Source organism: Micromys minutus (assembly GCF_963924665.1).
Source record: "Micromys minutus genome assembly, chromosome: 18".
Classification (NCBI taxonomy): Eukaryota; Metazoa; Chordata; class Mammalia; order Rodentia; family Muridae; genus Micromys; species Micromys minutus.
Genome location: NC_137953.1, coordinates 39547482 through 39571083, shown reverse-complemented (window position 1 = coordinate 39571083; position 23602 = coordinate 39547482).

The window sequence follows — 23602 nt, the reverse complement described above, 5'->3', positions numbered from 1 at the left end:
TGTTTGGATATAGCCATTGTGATGGGTGTAAGATAGAATCTCAGTCAAACCTTTTTATTGCTAAGATGCTTATGGTCATGGTGTTTATCACAGCTATAAAAAACCAAACTAAAACAACTATAGAAGAATGTCCCAAGAGAAAAATTCAAGTGATTTGTGTCATGGTATATTTATTAATAAAAGCTAAGGTATATGTGTTCTTTAGGAAGGTGATAATTGTTTTGATTCCTTACAAACTTTTCAGACTGGGGAAATAATTGGTCCCTTGGGAGTCAGGCAGAAAACTTTTCAGTGTTGAGAATATTTTCCTAATTTAATGGTTACTTCCATTTTGCTGAAAATGTTTGGAGTCATTATTTTACATAATGAATAGCATTCCCATGCTTTTTATGATCCTTCCATCAATGAAAGGTTTCCAGTTTGATCTATATCTTAGCTATAGATAGGCGCATGAAGGCATCTCTGTGGTGGATGACTTCATTTTCTTTCTTTTTATAATACAATGAGAGGAGGGAGAGGACAGTGATTGGGATGTAATATTAATAAGAAATGTTATGAAAAGAAAAAAGAGGAGAAGAGGAGGGGAAGCTTTGTTCAGGATGTGGGTAAATAAATAAACAAATTAATTAACTAATAAATATTGGTGGCTTACAGAACAGGAGCTCAGGCCATCTGCCACCAGGAACAGCTGAGATACAGGGACACAGGCCTGGTGAGACTGTCCTGTGAGTAGCTGGGGCACAGAGAGGTCTGGGCTGAGCTCCCGGAAACCGACTCCCCCCATCAGTTCAGGGGAGCAGGAACTTTGCCGTAGCAATTTCGTTTCCAACTGGAGGGCCTGTGCATGCAGAACAAACGCTCAGGCAATTAGCCACCGGGAACAGCGGAGATCCAGGGACACAGGCCAGGTACATGGGAGAGGCGGGAACCAATTACTGACAACAAGACCACATATAATCACAGACAACAAGATGGCAAGAGGAAAGCAAAAGAACTTACCCCAGGTAAACCAAGACAACCTGGCAACTCCAGAACCCAGCTCTCCCATCACAGCAAATAGCAGAATGCCAAACACTCCAGAAAAAGAAGACTCAGACCCAAAATCATACCTCAAGATGATGATAGAGATCCTTAAACAAAAACAGGAAGAAAAAAATAAAGAAATAGAAGCTTTTAAAGAGGAAACAAGAAAAACACTCAAAGAAATAAAAGAATTAGAGGAAAGCAGAACCAAAGAGATGAAGGAATTGAAGAAGGAATTTAAAATGGAAATTGATACAATTAAGAAAACACTAAAAGAGACAAACCTGGAGGTAGAAAACCTAAAAAAGAAATCAGGAGTCACAGATGCAAGCATCTCCAACAGACTACAAGAGATGGAGGAGAGAATTTCAAAGGCCGAGGACAACATTGAAAACATAGAACAGTCAGAGAAGATGCAAAAGCCAAAAAGCTCCTAACCCGAAATGTCCAGGAGATCCAGGGCACAATGAGAAGACCAAAACTAAGGATAATAGGAATAGAAGAGGGCGAAGAATACCAACTAAGAGGCACAGTAAATATCTTCAACAAAATCATAGAAGAAAACTTCCCTACCCTTAAGAATGAGATGACCATGAGCATAAAAGAAGCCTACAGAACTCCAATTAGAGTGGACCAGAAAAGAAATTCCTCCCAAAACATAATAGTCAAAACGCAAAGTGCCCAAAGCAAAGAAAGAATAGCAAAAGCAGTAAGGAAAAAAGGTCATGTAACATATAAAGGCAGACCAATCAGAATCACACCCGATTTCTCAACAGAGACTATGAAAGCTACAAGATCCTAAGAGAGCATAAGTATCAGCCCAAGCTGCTATACTCAGCAAAACTCTCAATCACCATAGATGGAGAGACCAAGATATTCCAGAACAAAACTGAATTTACACAATATTTGACCAAAAACCCAGAACTACAATGAATTATAGGTGGAAAACCCAATACAAGGAGGGAAACTACTTCCTAGTAAAAACAAGAAAATACCTAAGCAAGAAAAACAAAAGAAGAAAGACACAGAGGCACAATTCCAACTCTAAAAGCAAAAATATCAGGAAACAGCATCCACTATTTCTTAATATCTGTTAACATAATTGACCCAATTCCCCAAAAAAACGATATAGGCTATCAGACTGGATACATAAACAGAATCCAACATTTTGCTGCATACAGGAAACTCATCTCAGACACAAAGACAGACACTATCTCAGAGTAAAAGATTGGGAAAAAACCTTCCAAGCAAATGGCCCCAAGAAGCATTCTGGAGTGGCCATTCTAATATCGAATAAAGTAGATTTTCAACCCAAAAGTTATGAAAAAAGATAAGGAAGGAACTTTTTACTCAATACAGGGAAAATTTGTGAGGAGGAAGTCTCAATCCTTAGCATATATGCTCCAAATACAAAAGCATCCATATCCATAAAAAAAAAAAAAAAAAAAAAAAACGCTACTAAAACTCAAAAAATACATTGCACCCAACACAATAATAGTGGGAGACCTCAGCACACCACTCACATCAATAGACAGATCATGGAAACAGAACTGAACAAGGACACAGTGAAACTAGTACAGGTTATGAACCAATTGGAATGAATAGATATCTACAGAACATATCATCATAAAACAAAAGAATACACCTTCTTCTCAGCACCTCACGGCACCTTCTCCAAAACTGAACATGTAATTGGTCACAAAACAAGCCTCAATAGATATAAGAAGATTGAAATACTCCCATGCATCCTATCAGATCACCATGTCTAAGGCTGGTCTTTAATAACAACAAAGACAACAAAAAACCTATATACACATGGAAACTAAATAATGCTCTATTAAACGATAGCGTGGTCAGAGAAGTAATAAACAAAGAAATTAAGGATTTTCTAGAATTTAATGAAATCAAAAACACAATATACCCAAACCTATGGAATGCAATGAAAGCAGTAGTGAGAGAAAAACTCATAGCTCTGAATGCTTCTGAAAAGAAACTGGAGAGAACATACACTAGCAACTTGGCAGCTCTAGAGCAAAAGGAAGAAGATACATCAAGAGGAGTAGGTGACAAGAAATAATCAAACTCAGAGTAGAAATTGACTAAATAGAAACAAAAAGAAGCATTCAAAGATTCAACAAAACCAAGAGCTGGTTCTTTGACAAAATTAACAAGATTGATAAACCCTTAGCCAGCCTAACTATAGGGAAAAGAGAGAGTATCCAAATTAACTAAATCAGAAAGGAAAGTGGAGACATAACAACTAAAACTGAGGAAATTCAAGAAATCATCAGATCCTAGTAAAAAAGCCTATACTCATCACAGCTAGAAAATCTGGAAGAAATGGATGAATTCCTAGACAGATACCGGATACTAAAGATAAAAGAAATTCAAATATCTAAAGAAGGAAATCCAAGAAGATCTCAGAAAATGGAAAGCTCTCCCATGCTTATGGATTGGAAGGATCAACATTGTAAAATTGGCCATCTTACCAAAAGCAATCTACAGATTGAATGTAATCCCCATAAAAATTCCAACCCAATTTTTCATAGAGTTGGAAAGATCAATGTGCAATTTCATCTGAAATAACAAAAGACCTAGAATAGCAAAATCCATCCTCAACAACAAGAAAACATCTGCGGGAATCACCATCCCTTACCTCAAGCTATATTACAAGGAAATTGTGTTAAAAACTGCATGGTAATGGTACAGAGAGAGGCACATGGATCAATGGAATAGAATAGAAGATCCAGAAATGAGCCCTCACATATATGGTCACTTGATTTTTCACAAAGGAGATGTAAACATTCAATAAAAAAAAGCACAGCCTCTTCAACAAATCATGTTGGTCCAACTGGCACTCAGCATGCAGAAGAATGAAAATAGACCCTTTCTTATCTCCTTGTACAAAGCTCAAGTACAAGTGGATCAAAGATCTCCACATTAAACCAGGTAGAGTGAAACTATTAGAATAGAAAGTAGGGAAAATCTTAGAATACATAGGCACAGGAGAAAATTTCCTGAACACAACACCAATGGCTCGTGCTCTAAGGTCCAAGATTGACAAATGGGACTTAATGAGATTGCAAAGTTTCTGTAAGGCTAAGGACACTGTCAAGAAAGCAAAACGGCAGCCAACAGATTGGGAAAAGATCTTTACCAACCTCATATCTGATAGAGGCCTGATATCCAAAGATATACAAAGAACTCAAGAAGTTAGACTCCAGAGAATCAAACAACACCATTAAAAAATGGGGTACAGAGCTAAACAAAAAGTTCTCAATTGAGGAATATCGAATGGCTGAGAAGCATCTAAGAAAGTGCTCAACATTATTAGCCATCAGGGAAATGCAAATCAAAACAACCCTGAAATTCCACCTCACACCAACCAGAATGGCTAAGATCAAAAATTCTGGAAATCAGTCTGGTGATTTCTCAGAAAATTGGACATAATACTACCTGAAGACCCAGTTATTCCACTTCTTTGCATATACTCTAGAAAAGCTCCAACATACAACAAAGACACATGCACCACAATGATCTTAGCAGCCCTATTTATAATAACCAGAAGCTGGAAAGAATCCAGATGTCCTTCAGTAGATGAATGGATACAAAAATTGTGGTACATTTACACAACGGAGTATTACTCAGCTATTAGAATCAATGACTTTATGGAATTCTTAAGAAAATGGATGCATCTAGAGAATATCATCCTGAGTGAGATAACCCAGTCACAAAAGAACAGACACAATATGCAGTCACTGATAATTGGATACTAACCCGCACAAAGCTCTGAACACTCTAGAAATAACTCATTGACTATATGAAGTTCAAGAAAAAACAAAGGCCAAAAAAAAAAAAGAAAAGAAAATGAAAATCCATTATGATTAATCTTTAAACAGCAAGAATACTTTGACTATTTCCAGTACATCTTGTTTTATGTGTACTTTATGCTCATTGTAACTAGCAAGATGTTAATGCATACTATCAAACCTTTAAAAAATTAAGTACTGATAAAAATGTATTCACATACTTTTATACATAAATACTTAAAATCTGTACTTTTATGTTTTTTTTTTAAATAAAGTTGTAAAAAAATTGGGTGTAGTAGAAAGTTTTAGTGTGTGCAACAACCAAACACTTGAGTTGCATGTGTGACAGTCCTGAGGTGATGCTGGTAGCACTCTCCCATGCTGAACATGTGTATATTGATCTACTAAAAATAACAGGCTGAAGGCTGCGTTACAGCTTAATGATACAGCGCTTGTTTAACATGTACATGAGCATAAATTCAATATCCAAGACCACAAAACAAAACACAACTAACAATAGTTGGGTAATCCACATAGAATCTACTGAGTTACAAATGGGAGCTACTCAGAATCTTAATATCCATTGTGAACCATCCACAGTCCATTGTGAAGTGTTTATTACAAAATGGTTTGAATCGCTAGTCATTTTCAGATTGCTAAAGCCCACAATGAAGATGGACCCAAAGCAGCCCTAATGTTTGACACATTGGCAGGAGCACTTCACTCCATCTCCGAAGGCCTCTGTGAATTTGTCATTTTGAAGAGTGAAGATGAAAGGATTCTGAAAGTGGGTCACCACCAGCAGTGCTGCCACCCTGTTATACTCAGCTGCCTGTGTCTGCTTGGGTTTCACAGAGAGGAACAAACAGCTGCCACAGCCAATGACAACACAGGTGAAGTGGGAGGCATAGGTGGAGAAGGCTTTCTTCCGGCCAGAGGCTGAGCGGATCTTGAAGATGGTGGAGATGATGTAGGCGTGAGAGGTAACTGTGAGGATCATGGAACCAATGATAATTAAAACAGCCATTAGAAACAGAATAAACTCTGTGAAAAGGGTGTTTTCACAGGAGAGCTTGAACAACTGTCCCGGTCACAGTAGAAATGATCTAATAGATTTGATTTGCAGAAATTAAACTGAAATGTGGCATGGCCTGGCTTATGATGTCAGCTCTTGAAGTTAAATGTCAAGTCCTGTTTATTTTCTGTCACGAGACTCACCATGTGCTCACACTATGACATCAATAACCTTGCCTTTTTTGCTCATTCTGCCTACTGTGTGCTGGTTCTCAATGATTATTTTTTAGTTAGTCTGTGAATTAATGAAGGAAAAAAAAACTATAAGCAAAGCTTATCCTACCTTTGCTATGACCAATTCTGGTGCATCTATTTTTACTTTCCTCTGTCTTTATGACACTGTCCTTTCAACCTTCAGTCTTTTTAGGTAGATCTTTATTTAATAGCTGCAGTGGAGTAGGGTTAGATTGGCTGTGAGAACTCAGTAACCTGTTTTTTACAATCTTTGACTAGCCAGGATGATATGAAAAGTTAGAGAGATGTGGGTTTAGTAATTCCAAGATCTCTGTCTGTCTCTAACATGGAGCCTGATCAGAGCTAGAAGTGGTCTATCCCTTGGAAAAGGCCCTTCTTCTGCCTCTGTCTATTTTACTGCCCCCCACCCCTATGTCCCTCCTCGGGGTCTCATTGTTAGGATTCTACTAGGCAGCCATCCCTGGAGATGTTCATGTCAGTGCATGCTCCTCTCTCCTTGACAGAAAGGAACTCTTGGGAGAGACTCGCCTCCATAGAAAAGAACTGACCTGAAGGAAATGCTGCAGTTCAGCCAGGCTACCTCCTGGCTGATCAGCCCAGAGCATGCTCTACGGGCTACAACAAGCTGCTTCTGTCTTTATTTTCAGACACAAGGAACTTTCCCTACACTTGAATTTAGGGAAAACCCAGAATGCCTAGTGCTATTGGGTGTCTCATTGGTTTTTTTCTTTTTCCCTCTGTGACCTCTCACCCTACCCCACTGTGGTTCCCTAAGGGAAGTTGTTCAGTGAACAAAGTTAGTTCATTGGGACCCTAGGGATACAGTCTAGAGAAAGCCAGAGAAACTATTACCCCATTTCTCCTGAGGGTGATCAGAGTTGAGAACTTGTAAAACTGTGTAATAGGCTAAGTAGAACACTCTCTCACTGAGTTTCTTATCATGCAGGTTGCTTTCTCCCTAGTTTCAAGTCTTAGCTGTCCACAAACTGTTCAAATCAGCCCTTCCTTCTCCTATGTACATCCCTTTATTTTAGTCCTATACAAAGTACAGCTGTCTCTAAGACAATTATACTAAAGATTCCAAAATATATGTAGAGTCCCAGAAGCCAGAATTGGAAGTATCAGGAACTGGGTTCTGCTTGGAACAGGCAGGTTGCTGAAAGCATAACTTTGAAGAGTTTGACTTGTTCCTTTGCCCTTCCTTAGGTAACTCTGTCTCCTGTCTGCCACCAGATGAGCTATTTGCTTTACAACATAGCCCTGACAATGATGTTCTGCCCAGAAACAACGGATCCAAGTGATCACAGATTGAAACCTCAGTACTGTGAGCACACAAGAATTGTTCATGCTCCTCTTTTAAAAGGTTTTTCTTAGGCATATTGACACAGCAGAGCAAGATTAGTGGTCCTCATTCAATTGACAGCAAAAGCTTTTTGTCATATTCAAAGCTGCCCAAATCTCTACCAGATACCTACCCCCCCCCCCTACGATACTTATGTATTTTCAGATATATGTGTGGTAACAATACTGTTTCTTGATAACCAGTGTTTATTTTGTTCTATTTTCTGGTCTTCCAACAAATACTTGAAGCTGGGTAATTTATAAAGAAGGGAAGTTTGTTTGGATCATAGTTTTAGAAACTGGGAATTCCAACAGCATGGTGCTAGCATCTGAATGGCATTTGGTAGATAATTTCTTGCTGTGTTTTAACACAAAAACCATCACATGGTATGAAAGAACGAGCCTGGTAACTATTGTCTCTCTCTTGCTACAAAGCTGCTGATGCTTGCTTAACCAGTGTGAGTTGCTGGGCTCAGTATCTTTTAATTGTTGTTGTCAAAATTAACTTAATTATAATATAATTAGATCATTTACCCCTTCTTCTTGTCCTTCCTGCCCTGGTTAAATTCACAGCTTTCTTTATTTTTTTTCCATCATCGTCACATACACATAAAACAAGTAAACATAAAAACAAACTGCTGATTCCATTCAGTTCAGCTTGCATGTATGTTTCTTGGACTGAGCACTTGGTCTGAGAATGAAGACTGAGGGAGCTCATCCCTGGGGAAGACTAATTCTCTTTTTAATTGTTAATTGCCTGTGGCTCTTCATCCAGGGCTGGGGCTGCCATGTGAGAATTCCATGCTGGAATGTCAACTGTTGGAATTGTTCAGTTCTTGATTAGGAAGTGATTAGATGATATTTCATGGATGTAGCTTGTCAGAGATAGAAGGTACAAAATCTTCAACCTATGGCTTACAATATTTCTGTACCTTCTTCCACAAAGATCCCTGAGCCTTGGGTTCAGGAGTTGTGTTGTACATCCACCAATTGGTGCTGTATACTCTACAGCTGGATAGTCTCTGAATTCTGCTGGTTGTAGGTTTTTGTAATAATCTCCTTCTGTTGCAAGAAAGATGCTTCTTTAACGAGAGGTGAGAGATACACTTACATTTGTGTAAAAAGATGGAGGGTAGAACATGAAATTGGACAGGGGTAAGGAAACTTTGGGAGGAGTTGAGGGGAGGGAAAATATGATCAAAATACATTGTATGATAAATTCTAATTCAGTTTCAAAGAAAAGGGAAATATAAAGAAGCTTAAAACAATAGTTTAATTTTTAACGTTTATTTATTTATTTATTTTACATTCTAGATTTTATTCCCCTCTGGGTCCACTCTCCAATTGTTCCACATCCTATACCTCTTCCTTACATCCCCTGTTCCCCCACATCTCCATGAGAATGTCCCAACCCCACCCACACCATCAGATGTCACCTTCAGTCCCTTGAGGGTTAGGTGCATCTTCTCTGACTGAATCCTGACCCAGCAGTCCTCTGCTGTATATGTGTTGGGGCCTCATATCAGCTGGTGTGTGCTGCCTGGGCAGTGATCCATGTCTGAAAGATCTCAGGGGTCCAGGTTAGTTGAGACTGCTGGTCCTCCTACAGGGTCGCCCTCCTCCTCCTCTTCCTCCAGCTTTTCCCTAATTCAGCCACAGGGTCATCAGCTTCTGTCCATTGGTTGGATGTAAATATCTGCATCTGACTCTTTCAGCTGCTTGTTGGGTCTTTCAGAGGGCAGTCATGATAGGTCACTTTTTGTGAGTGCTTCATAGCCTCAGTAATGGTGTCAGGCCATGGGGCCTCCCCTTGAGCTGGACCCCACTTTGGGCCTGTCACTGAACCTTCTTTTCCTCAGGCTCTTCTTCATTTCTATACCTGTTATTGTTTTTCAGACAGGAACAATTATGGGTCAGAGTTTTGACTGTGGGATGGCAACCCCATCCCTTACTTGATGCCCTGTCTTTCTGCTGGAGGTGGGCTAGAGTCTCTCATCTCCCGGGTTTCTGGTACATTCTGGAGGTTCCTCCCAACCTCCTACCTGTCCAGGTTGCCTGTTTCTGTTCTTTGTGCTGGCCCTCCAGGCTTTAGTCCTTTTCCCCCACCCAATACCTTGTCATGTCCTCCCCCCTCCAACATATCAAGTCTTAGAGAAGCTTTGAGAAACAAAGTTTGTAAGTGGCAACTAGATATGGTATTCATCTAATTGCAGAGAAGGAACAGTGGCCTTTTAAATTTAGAAATGTTGTGTCATAGAGGTCCAGTATAATTAAGAATACAGTGGAACTTGACCTGTGTGTTCTTAATATATTTTCAGTGGGTGTTCTTTTTTTTTAAATTGAACAACTTTATTTTAAAAAACAAAGATAAAAGTACAGATTTTAAGCATTTTTTTATAGAAGTATATGAATACATTTTTTTGTCAGTACTTGATTTTTTTTAAAGGTTTGATAGTATGCATTGAAATCTTACTAGTTATCATAAGCATAAAGTACACGTTAAACAAAATGTAACCTGGAAATAGTCAAAGTTTTCTTGGTGTGTAAAGATTAAACAGAATGGTTTTCATTTTTTTTCTTTTTTATTTTTTTTGGCCTTTGCTTTTCTTGAACTTCATATAGTCTGTGAGTTGTTTCTGGGGTGTTCAGAGCTTTCTGGGGTTAGTATCCAATTACAAGTGACTGCATATTATGTCTGTTCTTTTGTGACTGGGTTACCTCACTCAAGATGATATTCTCTAGATGCATCCATTTTCTTAATTTCATAAAGTCATTGTTTCTGATAGCTGAGTAGTACTCCATTGTGTAAATATACTACAATTTTTGTATCCATTCATCTACTGAAGGACATCTGGGATCTTTCCAGCTTCTGGCTATTATAAATAGAGCTGCTATGAACATTGTGGTGCATGTGTCTTTGTTGTATGTTGGAGCATCTCTGGGGTAAATGCCCAGAAGTAGAATAACTGGGCCTTCAAGTAGTACTATGTCCAATTTTCTGAGGAATCGCCAGACTGATTTCCAGAGTGGCTGTACCAGTTTACAACCCCACCAACAGTGGAGAAATGTTCCTCTTTCTCTGCATCCTCACCAGCATCTGCTGCCATCTGAATTTTTGATCTTAGCCATTCTGGTTGGTGTGAGGTGGAATTTCAGGGTTGTTTTGATTTGCATTTCCCTGATGGCTAATAATGTTGAGCACTTCCTTAGATGCTTCTCAGCCATTCGATATTCCTCAATTGAGAACTTTTTGTTTAGCTCTGTACCTCATTTTTTAATGGCGTTGTTTGATTCTCTGGAGTCTAACTTCTTGAGTTCTTTGTATATCTTTGGATATCAGGCCTCTATCAGATATGAGGTTGGTAAAGATCTTTTCCCAATCTGTCGGCTGCTGTTTTGCTTTCTTGACAGTGTCCTTAGCCTTACAGAAACTTTGCAATCTCATTAAGTCCCATTTGTCAATCTTGGACCTTAGAGCACGAGCCATTGGTGTTGTGTTCAGGAAATTTTCTCCTGTGCCTATGTATTCTAAGATTTTCCCTACTTTCTATTCTAATAGTTTCACTCTACCTGGTTTAATGTGGAGATCTTTGATCCACTTGTACTTGAGCTTTGTACAAGGAGATAAGAAAGGGTCTATTTTCATTCTTCTGCATGCTGAGTGCCAGTTGGACCAATATGATTTGTTGAAGAGGCTGTGCTTTTTTTTATTGAATGTTTATATCTCCTTTGTCAAAAATCAAGTGACCATATATGTGAGGGCTCATTTCTGGATCTTCTATTCTATTCCATTGATCCACGTGCCTCTCTCTGTACCATTGCCATGCAGTTTTTAACACAATTTCCTTGTAATATAGCTTGAGGTAAGGGATGGTGATTCCCGCAGATGTTTTCTTGTTGTTGAGGATGCATTTTGCTATTCTAGGTCTTTTGTTATTTCAGATGAAATTGCACATTGATCTTTCCAACTCTATGAAGACTTGGGTTGGAATTTTGATGGGGATTGCATTGAATATGTAGATTGCTGTTGGTAAGATGGCCAATTTTACAATGTTGATCCTTCCAATCCATGAGCATGGGAGATCTTTCCATTTTCTGAAATCTTCCTCAATTTTCTTCTTTAGAGATTTGAAGTTCTTGTCATACAGGTCCTTCACTTGCTTAGTTAGAGTCACACCAAGGTATTTCATATTGTTTGTGACTATTGTGAAGGTATCTTTCCTCTAATTTCTTTCTCCACATGTTTGTCCTTTGAGTAGAGGAAGGCTACCGATTTATTTGAGTTAATTTTATATTCAGCCATTCTGCTGAACTCGTTTATCAGCTGTAGAAGTTCTCTGGTGGAATTTGTGGGGTCACTTACATACACTATCATGTCATTTGTAAATAGTGATGTTTTTACTTCTTCCTTTCCAATTTATATTCCTTTGATTTCCTTTTGTTGTTTAATTGCTCCGGCCAGGACTTCCAGTACTATGTTGAATAGATGGGGGAGAGTGGGCAGCCTTGTCTAGTCCCTTATTTTAATGGGATTGCTTCAAGTTTCTTAGTGTTATTTTTTATGTTGGCTATTGGTTTGCTGTATATTCTTTTCATTATGTTTAGTTATGGACCTTGGATTCCTGTTCTTTTCAAGACTTTTAACATGAAGGGGTGTTATATTTTGACAAATGCCTTCTCAGCATCTAGTGAGATGACCATGTGGGTTTTTTTTTTTTTTTTTGAGTTTGTTTATATGGTGGATTACGTTGATGGATTTCCGTATATTAAACCATCCCTGCATCCCAGGAAGGAAACCTACTTGATCTTGGTGAATGATCATGTTGATGTGTTCTTTGACTTGGTTTGCCCAGATTTTGTTGAGTATTTTTACATCAATTTTCTTAAGTGAGATTGGTCTGAAGTTCTCTTTCCTTGTAGGGTCTTTGTGTGGTTTATGAATGAGGGTTATTGTAGCCAGAAAAATGAGCTAGATAGTGTTCCATTTGACTCTATTTTTTGGAATAGTTTGGAGAGTATTGGTATTAGGTCGTCAATAAATGTCTGATAGAATTCTGCACTGAACACATCTAGACCTGGGCTTTTTTTGTTGGGAGACTTTTGATGACTTCTTTTATTTCTTTAGGTGTTACGGGATTATTTAGATTGTTTACCCGGTCCTTGTTTAACTTCACTATCTGGTATTTGTCTAGGAATTCATCCATTTCCTCCAGATTTTCCAGCTTTGTTGAGTATAGGCTTTTGTAGTAGGATCTGATAATTTCTTGAATTTTCTCAGTTTCTGTTATTATGTCTTCACTTTCCTTTCTTATTTTGTTAATTTGGATATTCTCTCTTTGCCCTCTAGTTAGTGTGGCTAAGGGTTTATCAATCTTGTTTATGTTCTCAATGAACCATCTCTTGGTTTTGTTGATTCTTTCAATGGTTCTTTTTTTTTTTCTATTTGGTCAATTCCTGCTCTGAATTTGATTATTTCTTGCTGTCTATTCCTCCTGGGTGTATCTGCTTCCTTTTGTTCTAGAGCTTTCAGCTGTGATGTCAAGTTGCTAGTGTATGCTCTCTCTAGTTTCTTTTTGGAAGCACTCAGAGGCATGAGTTTTCCTCTCAGTACTGCTTTCATTGCACCTCATAGGTTTGGGTATGTTGTGTTTTCATTTTCATTAAATTCTAGAAAATTCTTAATTTCTCTCTTTATTTCTTCTTTGACCATGCTATTGTTCAATAGAGCATTGTTTGATTTCCATGAGCATATGGGCTTTTTTGTCTTTTTGTTATCAAAGACCAGTGAAACCAATTTCCTAATGCAGAGTCCCTGCTCCCCTGAACCAATGGGGGGGGGGCACACTTTCTGTGTGCTCGGGCCAGACCTCTCTGTGCCCTCGCTACTAGCAGTGTGGTCTCACCAGGCCTGCATCCCTGGCTTTCTGCTGTTCACGGTCAGTGGGTATTTTTAATATGACCTACTCAATGGTCTGTCAAGGATGCACTATCATAACCATATTTCTTTAGTATAATGCATGGATACCTAGATACCTTAATAGAAACTATTTTTCATAGTTTTTTTTCTATGTCCTCCTCCCAAAAAATTGACTTTCTAGAAAGGCCAGTCAGCTATTTGGTGAGACCCTTTTGGATGCCCAAAGACCCTCTCTCTGTAGGGTTACTCTTAGAACCTGCCTGGTGGCCTCAGTATGTGGTGTGACCATTGCAATCTCTTTCCTGTATAAAAATGAGGTAGGATGTTGTGGGCATTAGACTTGTACAGCGAGGAACAGTTGGTGGGTTTTTTTTTTTTTGCTGTGGGGAAGGGAGCTCTTGATTCTGCTAGCCTCTTAGTTTAAAAGAAAGTTAATGGCTTGTAGATGAAGACACTCAAGTGCCTTAAATCCCAGAAGACAGACCAATTTGAGGCTATCTTGTAGATATCCAGAAAAGCTGGGACTACACAAAAAGCCCCAAGACAATAAAGAAAAGGTACAATTCCAGTGCTAATAGACATATTTGTTTGTTTGTTTTTTTTTGTTTTTTTTTTTTTTTTTTTTTTTTTTGTAGATTGAGGAGATAGTTAACCTGTAGGATTGTCTGATGAAGATTTACAGTTAAATAGCTTCTCCTCTCCCTAAACAGGAGGGACTTGGTAGACTTCTTATAAAACCATTAAACTCCTTTCTTGTAAAAACAAACAAACAAACAAACAAAAATCTCATGTCTAGATATAGTAATTGATGATGCTTTCCAAATATTTAAATAAAGCAAACAGTGATAGCTATTTAAATAAAGCAAAAAGCATGTTTTTAGAAGCATTTTATGATAAGCAAAGTTCTAATAGTGTGAAAAACCCATGAAAGATTTTTACAGGAAAGAAAAACTATGGGAAGTATTTCTCACTAACACATAGGTCCAATCCTAACTAAAGTCAGCCAAACATAAACCAGTCATTGTTAAAGCTAATAGCTTACCCCAAATCATTCTGTTTTTACATTTCCCACTAGCACTGAGACAATCATCCCCAGGAGTAGTTTGCTGTGTTTTCTTCCCATTCTTTATCATGCTGTGATAGTACCACAAAGCATGAGATGCTTAGGGTCTATTCATCTTTCCATTAATATGAGGACTCTGAGATCATTCCTTTTGTGTATCACTAGCTAAAACTTCTCACTGCTCAGAAGTATGTACTTTTAAGACTATTATATAAAGTTCTCTTGCCAATGGATATTTTAGTCACTGTTCAATAAAATCAATAATCTGGACATCACAATGAAATTCAATATGAGCACACACAGTCATTTATTTTTGGCAACTACATAAAAGTAGAATTGGTGGTTGTTAAGGTAGCTATACATTATGTTTATCAGAAATAGTCTTTTTTCAGATCTGGTATTGGGTGGGGGAAAAGGGCTGAAGCCCTGAGGGCTAGCAGAAAGAATGGAAATGGGCAACATCGGGAGGTAGGAGTTTGAAAGGACCCTCCAGAATGCACCAGAGACCTAGGAGGTGAGAGACTCTCAGGACTCAAAGAGGGAGGTGCCCTAGACGAAATGCCCTACAGTGAGGAAAGAGAACTTGTAGAGACCACCTCAGCAGAAAGACAGTGGGGATGAGGTTGCCGTCTCACAGTCAAAGCTCTGACCCATAATTGTTCCTGACTGATAGAACTACAGGAGAAATGGAGCCTGAGGAGAAGAAGTCCAGTGACAGGCCTAAAGGGGATCCAGCTCAAGGTGCTGCCCCAATGGCCTGACACCATTACTGAGGCTATGAAGCACTCACAAAAAGTGACCTATCATGACTGCCCTCTGAAAGACCCAACAAGCAGCTGAAAGAGTCAGATGCAGATATTTACATCCAACCAATGGGCAGAAGCTGCTGACCCCTGTGGCTGAATTAGGGAAAAGCTGGAGGAAGGGGAGGAGGAGGGCGACCCTGTAGGAGGACCAGCAGTCTCAATTAACCTGGACCCCTGAGATCTTTCAGACATGGATCACTTCCCAGGCAGCACACACCAGCTGATATGAGGCCCCAACACATACACAGCAGAGGACTGCTGGGTCAGGATTCAGTCAGAGAAGATGCACCTAACCCTCAAGGGACTGGAGGTGACATCTGATGGTGTGGGTGGGGTTGGGACATCCTCATGGAGATGTGGGGGAATGGGAGTGGGGCAGGGAAAAGGTATAGGATGTGAAACAGTTGGCGGGTGGACTTTGAGGGGAGTTAAATCTAGAGTGTAAATATAAAAAATAAAGAAAGAAAGAAAGAAAAAAGACTTTTTTCAAATGGAGTTTTATCACTTTACATCCATTGCTTCTGTTCTACTTTCTACTATACCAACATATAGTTAAGAATTCTGGAGAAACAGATAGGGACCTCGAATTAAGCCTGCAAAGAGGGAATTTATTCAATTTTATAATATCAGGCAGGGAAGGGGAGAGGAAGAGCGAGCATGAACGAGAGTGGGCCTCTACTCTTTTTAAGGTAGCATTTTTTAGGGTTTTCATTTTTCAGCAGCCTGCCTTTCATGCCACTTAAATGCCATCACCTGGACACCAAACTGCAACTGTCTGAGCAACTGGACTCATAGCTGCCATGGGGGTAGGGACCTTTGGTTATGTCCTTATTTCATTTTTAAGATCTGTATATAAATAACACTGTAACATTCTGTCAAGAGACCCTCGTGGTAGTCAGTAAATGATGTCATTTAATGAGGTTACAGATTTCTGTGCTTGACTAGAGTGTGTTTGGCTAATACCTGACATTTAGCATGATTTCACAAATTAATATTTATACAAATACATCACCCCTGTGCATTAGATTTATCTGTAGATATGTTATTGGGCTATTTTCTTGATTGATTATGAATGTCAGGTCCAGTCTACTGTGAGTAGTATCACATATAGGCAGGTGGGGCTGGACTATATAAAAAGGTGGCAGAATGGGAGCTGAGGAGCCGGTAAGCAGGGTTCCTCTGGGGTTCTGCTTCAAGTTCCCGCTTTGAGGTCTTGCCCTGACTTCACTCAGTGGTGGCCTGTGATATGGAAGAATGCAAGCTCAAGTAAACCCTCTCCTCCCCAAGGGCTTTTGGTCAATGTGTTGTCACAGTAACAGAAACAGAGTAGAAGATCACAGCACTAAAAAGTTAAATAAAAGAGATGTTTATGGGTAGCATACTAATTGCATATATATTATTGTAGCCATAATACAATGATATTCATAACATATACATTTATATGTGATGGATATGTAAATGGTAATTTGGAAAAGTTTCTTTCATGCTTATACTCATATACCTGTATGTATATAGTTCTCCATCTGCATCCACATATTACTGTGTCCAGGTTGCCTGCAGATGTTCCAGTCCCATATCACAAATGTATCAAGGGGATCAAGCACAGTGTGTAACAGACCCCCAGACCTTAGCACAACTTTCACCCCCATGGAAGCACCATTCAGGCCACAAAACTCATCACACAGATGGCACTACTTGTCAAAATGAAAACAAAAGGCCTATTCCACCAAAGTCAATGGCTCTGGGATGGTCTCTAAGTTTACTAACCTGGCTTTTTGGCTTTTGTAGTTCCACATCTGACTAACTGTTCTTGCTGAGGCATGTTAACACAGGATGTGTTTTTTAAAATATCTCCCTGAGAAAGGTTTGGGGTTATACTGGGATCCTGGGACCCATTGTAATATCCTGCTGTCAAATAAAGACTTTCTATTGGCCTAGGTTTATGTGAAGTAGTCTTCTTGGTGGATACCCTACTATGAGGGAATGGGGGACAGTAATATTTTATAATATGTCACTTTATACAATTTTATTTGAAAATACATAGTATTTTATCATTTACTTGGTAATTTCATAACACATATAGTATACTTTGATCACATTCTCTTTTTAGTTCTCACCCTTACTCCTTTAAGATGTATCTTATTCTCTTAGAGACCTCATGCCATTTTAGTAGTCCAGTGAGCCCAGTGCTCAGCTGTGCACTTCTTCTTTAATACGTTATGTGCTGTGCCCCTGACGTGCCTGAACCAAAGACTGAACACAACAAGACAGCATTTGAAGGGAACAGGATACTACTTAACGACTACCTCATAGGTGTGGGGCCGTTCACGTGATCCTGGTTGACCTATCCTGATCTACACTCCTTTTTAAAATAATTAATTTTACAATCTGACCGAAGTTCCCCACCTCTCCTCTCAGCCCTCCACCTCCCAATCTACACTTCCTCCGTTTCTTTTCAGAAAAGGGGAGACCTTCCCTGAATATCAACCAGCCATAGAATATCAAGTTGCAGAAAGACTAGGTGTGCCACATATATTCTCCTGATGTCATATGAGGCAGTCCAGTAGAAGGAAAGGGCCCCAAAGGCAGGCAATGTAGTCAGAGACAGTCCCCTGCTCCCGTTTTAGGAGTCCCAAGTGAAGACCAAGCTACACAACTGTAACATACTTGTGGAGGGCCTAGATCAGGCCCGTACAGGCTTCCTGGTTGGCAGTTCAGTCTCTGAGCTGCTGTGAGCCTAGGTTACTTGGCTCTGTGGGTTTTCTTGTGGTATCCTTGACTCCTTTGTCTCTTACAATCTCTCTTCTTCTAAAAGATTCCCAAAGCTCCAACTGATGTTTGGCTGTGGGTCTCTGCATCTGTTTCCAGCAGTTGCTGGGTGAAGTCTCTCTGATGGTGATTATGCTGGGATCCTGTCTGCAAGTGTAGCAGATTATCATTAACAGTGTCAGGGGTGTTCCTCTCATGGCACGGGTCTCAAGTTGGGTCAGTCATTGGTTGACTGCTCCCTCGATTTCTGCTCCAACTTTACCCTCAGCGCACCTTGTAGAAGGCACAGCTGGTAAATCTTAGGTTTTGTGGCTGTGTTGGTGTTCCAGTCCCTTCAATGGAAGTCTTGCCTAGTTCCAGAAGATGGCAGGTTCAAGTTCCATTTCCTTTATTGCTAGGAGTCTTAGCTAGTCATGTATTTCTAGGAGTTTCCATTTTCTAGGACTTTCTAGATTATCCTAGAGAATTCAGCCCCTATCCCAGTCTCTGTTTTTGTATTCTGTCCTTTTCCAACCTGATCCCTCCTTTTCTCATTCCAAACCTCAGTCTCATCCTGTTACCTTTTCGCATTTACCCACAATGTCTAATCTATTTCCCCTTTTCAGTGAGATCTAAAAGTCTCCCTGTCACCCATCCCCCCCCCCTTGTTACTTAGCTTCTTTGGTTCTGTGTTTTGTAGCATGGGTGTTCTATGCTTTATGCCTGATATAGGGGCTACATTCTTAAAGAAAAATGACTATAAATGATCAGTAACTCCTTAGTCAGAAGTAGGAGCTTTCAGCCCTTCCTCCACTTGTTCAAATGCTGGCTGGCTTGGTGTTGGCCTTGAATTTTTCTTTCTTCTAGGAATATTCATAGTACCATAAAGGTGTTAAGTATGGTGCCTGGGGAAAATAAGCCATCACCAATTATCTTACCCAGCTTGTGAATGCTTTGAGTTACAAGTAATGACCAGCTTGACAAGCTATGTTCATGGATTCCATATTGGTATGAATATTATGCAAGTAACCAGTCACATTCTCATTGGATTTAAGGTCAGCTCTATAGAAGGAAAATACACTTGGTACTTTAAATATGTCCAAGAACCTGTGATTGGAAAAAGCATCAGCCTCAAGGTGAATTTACTACAGTTTTTTTTTTTTTTTTTTTTTTTTGGCTAAATGGACAAATATCAAATAGCTTTCTAGATTTATATTTCTATACTCATATATTTACAAATCCCTGAGGCCTCATTAGAGAAGCTTCTTTGTGTACAGAACAGAGGTTGACAAAGAAACTCACAACTGGCCAAAGCAAAGAAAACAAGTGTCTATTAAGTGTTCTGTCACAAATGGAACTTCTATACCACATCGTTACTTTGCAAGGCCCAGGAATCATTGCAGAAGGAAGGAAAGATTGTAGGAGTCAGAGGTCAGGGAGGACCATGGAGAAACAGTGTCCTCTGGATATGATAGAGGGCACTCATGAATGAAATCAACATGTATGCTGCCTGAAAAAGACCTTCACAAAATCCATACATTTTTTTCTATTAATTCATTGATTTATTCTCTTTACATTCTGATAACAGTTCCCCATCCCCCCTCTTATCCTATCCTGCCTTTCTACTTTGTTTCCCCATTCCTTCTTCCTCTTATCCTCAAAGAGTAGGAGACCCTCCATGGGTACCCATGCACTCTGGTACATCAAGCTATAGCAGAACTAAATAATCTTCTCGCACTGAGGCTAGACAAGGCAGCCCAGCTATAGAAAAGGTATTCAAAGGCAGGCACCAGAGTCAGAGACAGCCCAAATTCCAGTTATAGGGGGACCCACATGCAGAATAAGTTGCACATCTGTTACATATGTATAAAGGGTATAGGTCCAGCCCATGTATGCTCTTTGTTTTTGTGGTTCAGGTTAGCCCAGGTGGGCCCAGGTTAGTTTACTCTCTAGGTCTTCATGTCATGTACCTAACCACCCTAGCTCCCTCATTCCTTTTCTACTCTTCTACAAGCTCCTCATACTCTAGTTATTGTTTGGCTGTGGGTCTCTCCCTTGTTTCCATCAGTTGCTGGATGAAACTTCTCAGAAGACAATTATGCTAGGCTCTTGTATACAGGCATAACTGAATATTATGAATAGTGTCAGGGCTTGGCTTTCTCATGGAATGGGTCTCAAGTTGGACCAATCTTTGGTTGGCTACTTCCTCCATATATACTCCATCTTTATTCCTGTAATTCTTGTAGGCAGGACAAATTTTGGGTTGAAGATTTTGTGTGTGGGTTGGTGTCTGTCTCCCACCACAGGAAGTCCTGCCTAGATAAAGAATGTAGCCTCTTCAGGATCCATATTTCCTGCTGCTAGGAGTCTCAGGTAGGGTCACCCCCCAAAGACACCTGGGAGTCTTCCCTCAAGTACCAGATTTGCCCCCTTGATTTCTGTTCACTTTCCCCAGGCCTCTCCTCCACATACTTGATCTCCACCCTTTCCCCCTCCAAACACCTATCCCTCCCAGTTTCTTCTCTTAATCTACTCTAGATGTCCATTTTATTTCCCCTCTTGAGTGAGATTCATGAATCCTCCCTTGGGCCCTCTTTATTACTTAGCTTCTTTGTATCTGTAGATTGTAGTGTGGTTATCCTGTCCTATGTGGCCAATAAGTGCCTATATCCTGTGTGTCTTTCCCAGTCTGGGTTACCTCACTTGAAATAATATTTTCTAGTTCTATCCATTTGCCTAAAATTTTTGTGATGTCTGTTTTTATTTTTCTATCTATCTATCTATCTATCTATCTATCTATCTATCTATCTATCTATCTATCTATCCATCCATCCATCCATCCATCCATCCACCCACCCACCCACCCACTCACCCACCCACCCACTCACTCACTCACTTGACATCCCTTCTTGGTCACTCCCTCAAACAGTTTCTCTTCCATCAACCATTCCCTTATCTCCGACAGGGAGGAGACTCTCCTGGGTACCTCCCCAACCTGGAGCATCAAGTCTCTAAAGCTACGACATCCTCTCCCCTGAGGCTAGACAAGGCATCCCCAGTTAGGGGTCTATAATCCACAGATAGGTAACACTTTAGGAAAAGCCCAGTTGTTGGGTTTTCTCTTATAATTGTTTCAGTGTACCTGGTTTTATATGGAGATATTTGATCCACTTGGACTTGAGCTTTGTACAAGGAGATAAGAAAGGATCGATTTACATTCTTCTGCATGCTGAACCAATGTCATTTGTTGAAGAGGCTGATCTTTTTCTATTGAATGTTTTCAGCTCATTTGTCAAAGATCAAGTGACCATATGTGTGAGAGTTCATTTCTGGATCTTCTATTCTATTCCATTGATCCACCTGCCCAACTCTGTACCAATACCACACAGTTTTTAACACGATTACTTTGTAATATAGTTTGAGGTCAGGGATGGTAATTCCCGCAGGTTTTTTTTTTTTTTTTTTTTTTTGAGAATAGATTTTGTTATTCTAGGTTTTTTATTATTCCAGATGAATTTACAAATTGTTCTTTCAAACTCTATGAAGAATTGAGTTGGGATTTTAATGCGGATTGCATTGAATCTGTAGATTGCTTTTGGTAAGATGGCCATTTTTACAATGTTGATCCTTCCAATCCATGAGCATAGGAGATCTTTCCATCTTCTGAGATCTTCTTCAATTTCATTCTTCAGAGATTTGAAGTTCTTGTCATACAGATCTTTCACTTGCTTAGTTAGAGTCACACCAAGGTATTTCATATTGTTTGTGACTATTGTGAAGGTCTGTATCCCATTTTTAGCTGGATTATTTGGCTTGATGGTGTCTAATTTCTTGAACTCTTTATATATATATTTTGGATGTCAGTTCTCTGTTGGATGTAGGTTCAGTGAATATATTTTCCTGTATTTCTCTAAGGGACTTATTCATTTTCTCTTTAAAGGCTTCTATCATCTTTGTAAGATTGGATATAAGATAATTTTCTAGTGCTTCAGTTGTGTTGGAATATCCAGAGTTTTTTATAGTAAGATATCTGAGTTCTAGTGGTGCCATATTGTCTTGGCTTTTGTTTATTGTGTTCTTATGCTGGCCTTTAGCCACCTGGTTGTCTTTGTGTTTCTAGGCCTGGTAGTCCCTGCCTTGCAGCAGGCCTCTGGGAATGCAGCAAGAGCTGTGGTCTGGGCACAGGGGACAGGGCAGAGCTTTCTGCTTGATCAATGCAATTTTGTTTTAAAACTTTAATCTATCTGCCCATTACTTAAAAAATTGTACACATTTCACAAGATGTAAAAATCCAAGATTATTTATTATTGAAGTGTGTGTGTATGTATGTCCTATGCATGTATGTGCATGTGTGTGGGTGTGCTCACTTGTGCCTATGCATGTAAAGGTGAGAGATTAACATTATGTACCTTCATTGCTGGTCTCCATCTTATATTTTTGAGATAGACTCTTTCATTGTACCTGGAGCATACTGATGGCCTGGACCGGCTGGCTAGAAAGCCCCTGGAATCCTCTGTTTCAGGAGTGATATGCTCAGACTACCAATCACATCTTTTTACCCGGGTTCTAAGTGTTTGTGCAACAAGTACTCGTCCCATTACTTATCTAAAATCCTAAACATAATATTTTACATGTACTTTTTCCATTCATCCAGCATCCCAGGCATCTTCATTTTTATATAATATGTACTGTTGCCTCCAAATACTAGTTCTTTATATTTTACTTTTCAATTCAGACAAGTAGGCATATCCAGAGAAGACTCGCAAAAATGCATGGCTGAGGTGAGTGGTCTCCATTGGAAAGTGTGCACGCTGGAGAGACTCAGTAATCTCTGACTAACAGACTATGATGCTTAAATAGGGGGCAGTTCTCCCTCATTTGTTTTTCCTTAACATAATTCACAAAACTTCAGGCAGAGTAAATTTGACAGGAGATGGAACTCAGTTGGGAAAGTGGGCTCCTAACACAGACACACAGACAATCCTTGGCAGTTCACTTTGTGACTTTGGGTTTTGATATTCCTATAGGAGCCCTTAGTGAGAGCACTAGCCTGAGAGTAGCTGAGGTTCTTTTGGGCTAATCTGCATCAAGGGTAGGCACAGATCTGATGACGAGGCTGCACTTTCTAGCCTGGGTTCTTGATTCATAATGTAGAACCCGAGAGAAGCGAACCTGGGGATTCAGAAGTTCCTGATGACGGAAGCTTCAAGTTTCCTGACTAAATGACTTTTCAGGGTTCCAGAAGTTGATTAGCCTCCAGAGAGAAGGACAAAAGTTCTGTTCAGATTTTCTTTGCTAGTATCCCTTGTGTATCTTTGAATTTTTACAAATTGTACCTTAGTGAATAGCTAACTATCCTTGGGGGGCATATTTTGGAAAGAAAAGAGGAAGCAGAGAATCTAAGAAGACAAATGAACTTTCTGCAACTATAAGATTTCTGGATGTTTGCCTAAGCTTCACTGTGTGTGTGGACGGTGTTCTTTTATGAATGAGGAAAGAAGCCGCTGGCTCTGCCTTATGGCCATAGCTCTAAACTAGCCAGGAGATTGCTAGTGTGGGTGATCCCTGGAAAGGCAATGAACTTTGTAGTTGACTCCGTTGTTTGGAGATGTCTTCCAGTGGCTCC